A 6,983-nucleotide genomic window follows, 5' to 3' on the forward strand; every position below is an offset into this window, starting at 1 on the left:
ACACCACAGGCAGACAACGGAGTTGCTTTCATAGGAGAGAAAGGCTATCTTATCCCAAAGCATTTATGTCCTCTCAGCCTAGTCCTTGGGATCCTCTCAGCACAGAGGAAAGGTGATCTATTAACGGGTAAAGGAGATAAATTTTAGAAGTCAGATATGTATTTTTCCCAGCTCTTTTTCTCTTTTCCGTAGAGGAAAAGACACAAGTGGTATAGAAAATACCTCAGTTTATACTCTTGCATACACAAAGTGGTTTTTCAGGCTGTGAGTAGCATTTTCTGCAGATGGTGTTTACCTCATATTCTTCAGAAATTTCACAGGATTGTCATGTTAACTAGGATCTCTTCCAAGTTGCTAAATTATCTGTCTCAAGATACTTCCTCAGTGCCAGTGAGCAACACTTGAAATCACTGCATACTATTGATGTGTAACTGGCACCCTTAAACTTTTCCTATCTTTTGCACCAAAGCATTGGTAATCCACTTTTGCGGCCAGAGCCCATAAGCTATGGATGTCATTAAAGCCACAGCAATTTACAGCAATAACATCTAGCACAGATTCTTAATTTGCTGTGGGAAGGTATATCCTAACAAAAACCATTCTTCTGCTGTGATATGAAAGTTTCATATCTTAAAAGAAAAAAAAAATTGAGCAGAAATAAGACTGTTGTTAATTTCCCCTCCATTATTTGCTTCATTCTGTTGTTCACAAACAATAGAGATGTTTACAAATATAGTTTTATGTAAGCCCTTTGTGATAAAAATAACTTCTTTTACAATTCATATTGAAGGATTCTTGTTCCTCCATTGAAAACAACTTGCCTGTATCTGAGAAGGTCTCTGTTTTCCTCTCTCTAAACATTGACACAGAGTGAGATGACAGAGCTGAGGGACTGCGAGTACTGCTTTGTATGCACACACAGCAAAACTTAAGTAATTTGTTTGATGTTGAAGGTGAATTGAATTGATCCAGGCACTCTTTCCCAACACTATTATTTATGACAAGTAGCATGTGTTATTGGCCAGTGAATATACAATAATAATGCAATTAGCTTTCACTTAAACAATTACCTCGTTGTCATTTCTGATCCAAGTTCAGGAAGCAGTACAGACTCGGGAGGGCAAAGGGTTGCAATTAGCAGGCACAGCTCACTGCTAGAGCTTCATTAACCTCTTACACATAACATTTTTGGATACAGCAAGCAGTCAAATGCAGCCCACAGCATTACCCAGAGGAAGACTACATTTCTACGTTCATTAACATTTGTGAAGGTACTCATTAAATCCTGACTGAGTCCAATAGTGGGAACCCATCTCATATCTCAGCAGATAGATGATCTACCAGCTTCTGTTTACTGGGATCATAACAGCACACTGAAAGCAAACCACAGGTTTTACAGACAAAGAAGCTCCTTCCTTACTTTTTGAACTCCAGCTTTCTGCTGGAGAAAGAGCCACCCCATCCAGTCTCCTCTCATGCAAATACAGAACAGTCTAGGGATTATGAGCGACTATCTCAAACAATTGCATTGCGGAGGTCTGTTCAATTTCAAGATCCATAAATGCTGCTATGCTTTTCTATGAAAAATGTATCCAGCATCTTATAATCATAGAATTGTTTTGATGGGAAATGTCCTTTAGGATCATCAAGTGCAACCATTATCTAACTCTACCAACTCTGGTGTTAAACACTGTCCCCCAGCATTACATCTACAGCGTACTACAGGAATGGTGATTCAACCACCCCCCTGAGGAGCATATTCCAGTGTTTGAGAACCCTTCCAGTGAAGAAATTCCTTCTAAAATCCAATCTAAATTTCTCCTAGTGTAACTTGAGGCCATTTCTTCTCATCCTGTTACTAGGAAGGACAGACATTAACCCACCTGGCTACAACATCCCTTCAAGTAGTTGTAGAGAACAATACTCCAACAGGACAGGACCCAGCACTTGGCCTTGTTTAATCTCAGACAGTTGGCTTCAGCCATTGAACCAGCCTGGCCAGGTGCCTCAGAAAAGCCTGGCTACCTTCAAGCAAATCAACACTCCCTCCCAATTTATTGTCACCTGCAGACTTACTGAGGGTGAACTGGACCCCCTTATCTAAACCATTGATAAAGCTATCAAACAAGAGTGGCCCCAATCCTGAACCCTGGGGAACACTGCTTCCATGAGCAGCTAGTTTTTCCAGGAGGATGCTGTGGGACACAGTGTCAAAGGCTTTACTAAAGTCCAGGTAAACAGCATACACAGCCTTTCCTTCATCCACTAAGTGGGTCACCTCGTCGTAGAGGGAGATAAAGTTTGTCAAGCAGGACCTGCCCTTCATGAACCTGTTCTAGGTGGTCCTGATCACCTGATTGCCCTGCACATGCTGCATAATGGCAGTCAGGATGATTTTCTCCATGATCTTTCCTGGCACCAACATCAGACACATAGATCTGTAGTTCCCCAGATCTTCCTTCTAGCCTTTCTTGTAGATAGGTGTCACACTTGCCCATCTGATACAAAAAGGCACCTAAAAGCCCATTCCCTCAGTCTCCATTTGCTCCCCCATGGACACTTCCACCTGTCAGCCAGGGACCCAGGGCATGGTGCACACAAAGCAGTTTCTCATCCCATGAGCGTCAAATCACCAAGCACTTGTCAATTCTTTTCATTTTATCATACAGTAGCCAAAAAAAATCCTTTCAGACCCTTTTCTAAATCCCCATCTCCCAACCTATAATAATTTATTCAGATCAGTACACTAGTGGTGACTCTTTGGAAACTCAGATGATGAAGTTATGATTGAACTGAAGAATTACAGTTTTTAACTTCCCTCCTTTTCTACTGTAGAGACTAATTCCTTATTGTTTTAATTTAGAGGTAAGATTAGAACCAACTGTGTTTAGCCCCTTATCTTTGCTCAACAAAGAAAGTTATATAATGTTTCAGGAAATGAGTTCAAGTGAATATAACCACCTTTTTCACAGCACTAAATACTTAGGAAAAGTTGTGGTTCACCCATTCTGGCATCTGATGTTTACTCGGAACAGACATGGCACAGGCAGTAAAAAGAAAACCAAAACAAACCAAACCAAACAAAACCCCCCACAACTGAACCACCGGCCTAGGGTTAAAAATTATTTTCATACCTAGTAAATTCCTACAACTCTGTAAAATGGCCAAAGCAGCCTCTACTAACATATCAGTGGAGACAATCACAAATGTATCTTTTAGAGACAGAAGTATTCTATTATTATAATAGTCCTATCTTAACAACAGGACAAAGACAGTTCTTTCACTTTCCTTCCCACTTCATAAACAGCTCACTATCCACTCACTTGTCGTGTTTGTGACATATTAGCTTTAGCCTTGCAGTTCACAGGGATTTCCACTAGCTCCCTTTGGTTCTTATTCACATCCATTACCTGTGAATTCCAGCAAGCAAAATATTAAGAAAACAAGCCACCTAAAAAAGAAGTAGTGATGTTCACAACACAAATAGATCTGTACCACAGAGAAGATCTCTGGGTGTTTCCGGATGTATGACTAAGTGGTAAGATACAAGAAACAGCAGCTATAGGCAGCACAATGCAAGCTCTCAGTACCATTGTTTGGAAATTAATGTTTATCAGTTTTCCATGAATCACCAACTGTGCTTTAAATACCAGTGCCTGTACTCTTCAAGGGAATATAAATACACCCGGTTTATTTGGGTGTTCTGGAGAAACCTGTGAAAAGGATGACATTTGTTCTTAATATACAGCAATGATGATGAGTTGTCACAGGATAGAAGCAACACATTTTTCTTTTTTCTAGATGTGAGTGACAAAATACTTCTGAATGCTGTCACATCCCATTCTGATGGAAGAGAGTCTTATCAGTCTGCTTAGTAATAATACTCCCAAAGTTGTTTTGACTAGACTTATTTCCTTCTAATGACTCCAGCTTATATCATCCTCGTTATACTGGTTTGTGTTGTATAACACTCAGTTACCTCCCAAGCTCAATATGATCACCAGATCAGTATTATTGGAAGTTTAAACCTACACAAATCCATTTCAGTTAGTGGCACTAAAAGCCCTTTTGCAGGAATTTCATAAACACTGTTGTCTTGTACTTAGAGCTATACTCAAATCAGGGAAACTTTTTTCTCCAAGTGAGAAAAGCAAGAAAGAATTGACTGCCTTGTGCACAATCTTACACAGCAGGACCGAGCATACTATCAATCCTTTCCTACATCACTTTCTCACAGAAAGGGGCAGTGGTGGAAGGTGCCAAACTGCGGAGCAACATGAAGAGGAGCTCCTGGAGAGCAGACCTCTACCTTGATCTCCAGGACCACTCACTTTCTTCCAGACTTCAAAGACAAGATAAAATAAAATAAAGTAAAATAAAATAAAATAAAATAAAATAAAATAAAATAAAATAAAATAAAATAAAATAAAATAAAATAAAATAAAATAAAATTTAAACAAAAACAACAAACCAAACACACACAAGCACAAAACCACAAAACCCAACCAACCAATCAACCAAACACAAAAGAAAGAAGCTTTGATCTTAGCAAAGATGCCTTTCCCTTGCAGTGGGATGTACCTGAAATCCCAATACGTCAATCTCATTTTATTCAAAGTTAACCAAGAATTAATTTGGACTAACACAGCATTATAAAACATTTAAACAGAAAACAAATGAAGAACCTGCGTATCTCAGTCCTGAGGACAGGAAAAACTGAGAGCTCAGAAATAGATGAGACCCAGGACAGCTGGTCAGTATTCAAGGACCACCTCCTCTGTGTCCAGGAGCTCTGTGTACCAACAAAGAGAAAAGCAGGTAAGAATGCTAGGAGGCCTGCCTGGATGGGCAAGGAGCTACTGGACACACTATTACTTAAAAGGAAACTCTACAGGAAGTGGAGGGAAGGACAGGTAGAACAGGGGGAATACAAGGAAGCTGCCCGAGCAGCAAGAGTCCTGGTCAGGAAAGCCAAAGCAGAGTTTGAGTTGAATCTAGCCAGGGAGATTAAAGGGAATACTAAGAACTTTTACAGGTATATTAATGGGAAGAAGAAGACTAGGGAAGGTGTGGGCCCCCTCAGAAAAGAAAATGGTGACATGGTCACCTGTGATGAGGAAAAGGCTGAGGTACTTAATAACTTCTTTACCTCAGTCTTCACTGCAAGGGCCTCTAGCCACACTCCTGATGTTATGGAAGTCAAAGCCAGGGACAGGGAGGAAGAACTGCCCATTGTAAGTGCAGATCAGGTTCGTGATCATCTGAAGAACCTGAAAGTGTTCAAGTCCATGGGACCCGACGGGTTACACCCACGGGTGCTGAGAGAACTGGCAGATGAGGTTGCTAAACCCCTCTCTATTATATTTCAAAAGTCCTGGCAGTCTGGTGAAGTCCCCACAGACTGGAAAAGGGGAAACATTGCCCCCATCTTCAAAAAGGGCAAGAAGGAGGAACCAGGGAACTACAGGCCAGTCAGTCTCACCTCTGTGCCTGGAAAGATCATGGAACAGATCCTCCTGGAGTCACTACTCGCTCAAAAGAATAGTGAAGAGGTGATTGGGAACAGTCAGCATGGCTTTGCCAAGGGCAAATCCTGCCTGACCAACCTGGTGGCCTTCTATGAGCAGGTGACAAAATTAATAGATGAGGGGCGAGCAACTGATGTCGTTTACCTGGACCTGAGCAAAGCCTTCGACACTGTCCCACACCACATCCTGGTCTCCAAACTGGTGACACATGGGTTTGATGGGTGGACCACTAGATGGATAAGGAACTGGCTTGATGGCCGCACCCAAAGAGTGGCTGTCAATGGCTCCATGTCCCAGTGGAGGCCAGTGACAAGTGGAGTCCCTCAGGGATCAGTCCTGGGACCTATCTTATTCAACATCTTTGTGGGGGACATGGACAGTGGCGTTGAGTGCACCCTCAGCAAGTTTGCTGATGACACCAAGCTGTGTGGTGCAGCAGACACGCTGGAGGGAAGGGAGGCCATCCAGAGGGACCTTGACAGGCTGGAGAGGTGGGCACAGGCCAACCTCATGAAGTTCAATAAGAGCAAGTGCAGGGTCCTGCATCTGGGTCGAGGCAATCCCAGGCACAAATACAGGCTGGGCAGTGACTGGCTGGAGGATAGCCCTGAGGAGAGAGACTTGGGGGTGCTGGTGGACAAAAAGCTCAACATGAGCTCTCAGTGTGCACTTGCAGCCCGCAAAGCCAATCAGATCCTGGGCTGCATCAGGAGAAGTGTGGCTAGCAGGTCGAGGGAGGTGATCCTCCCCCTCTACTCAGCCCTGGTGAGACCCCACCTGGAATACTGTGTCCAGTTCTGGAGCCCCTATTACAAGAGGGATGTGGAGGTGCTGGAACGTGTCCAGAGAAGGGCCACGAGGATGATCAGAGGGCTGGAGCACCTCTCCTATGAGGACAGACTGAAGGAGTTGGGGCTGTACAGTCTGCAGAAGAGAAGGCTCCGAGGTGACCTAATTGTCGCCTTCCAGTATCTGAAGGGGGCCTACAGGAAGGCAGGGGAAGGACTTCTCAGGATATCAGGTAGTGATAGGACTAGGGGGAATGGAATGAAGCTGGAGGTGGGGAGATTCAGGCTGGATGTGAGGAGGAGGTTCTTCACCATGAGAGTGGTGAAACCCTGGAATGGGTTGTCCAGGGAGGTGGTCGAGGCCCCGTCCCTGGAGGTGTTTAAGAGCAGGCTGGATGAGGCTCTGTCCAGCCTGATCTAGTGTGGGGTGTCCCTGCCCATGGCAGGGGGGTTGGAACTAGATGATCCTTGTGGTCCCTTCCAACCCTGAATGAAACTATGAAACTATGAAACATTTCTAATTATCTGAGGTCTACTGACACATTTGTCTATTTTCTTAGCACTGTTAAGAGAAATAATATGATGTGAAATATATAATGTTGTCTTATCTTAAAGACAGAAGAATGACAATTCTTTCACTTTCCTTCCCACTCCATAAACAGCTCAC

This window comes from Melanerpes formicivorus, unplaced genomic scaffold (genome assembly GCF_026170545.1).
Source record: "Melanerpes formicivorus ecotype bairdi unplaced genomic scaffold, bMelFor1.0.p_v2 SCAF_5, whole genome shotgun sequence".
Taxonomy (NCBI): domain Eukaryota; kingdom Metazoa; phylum Chordata; class Aves; order Piciformes; family Picidae; genus Melanerpes; species Melanerpes formicivorus.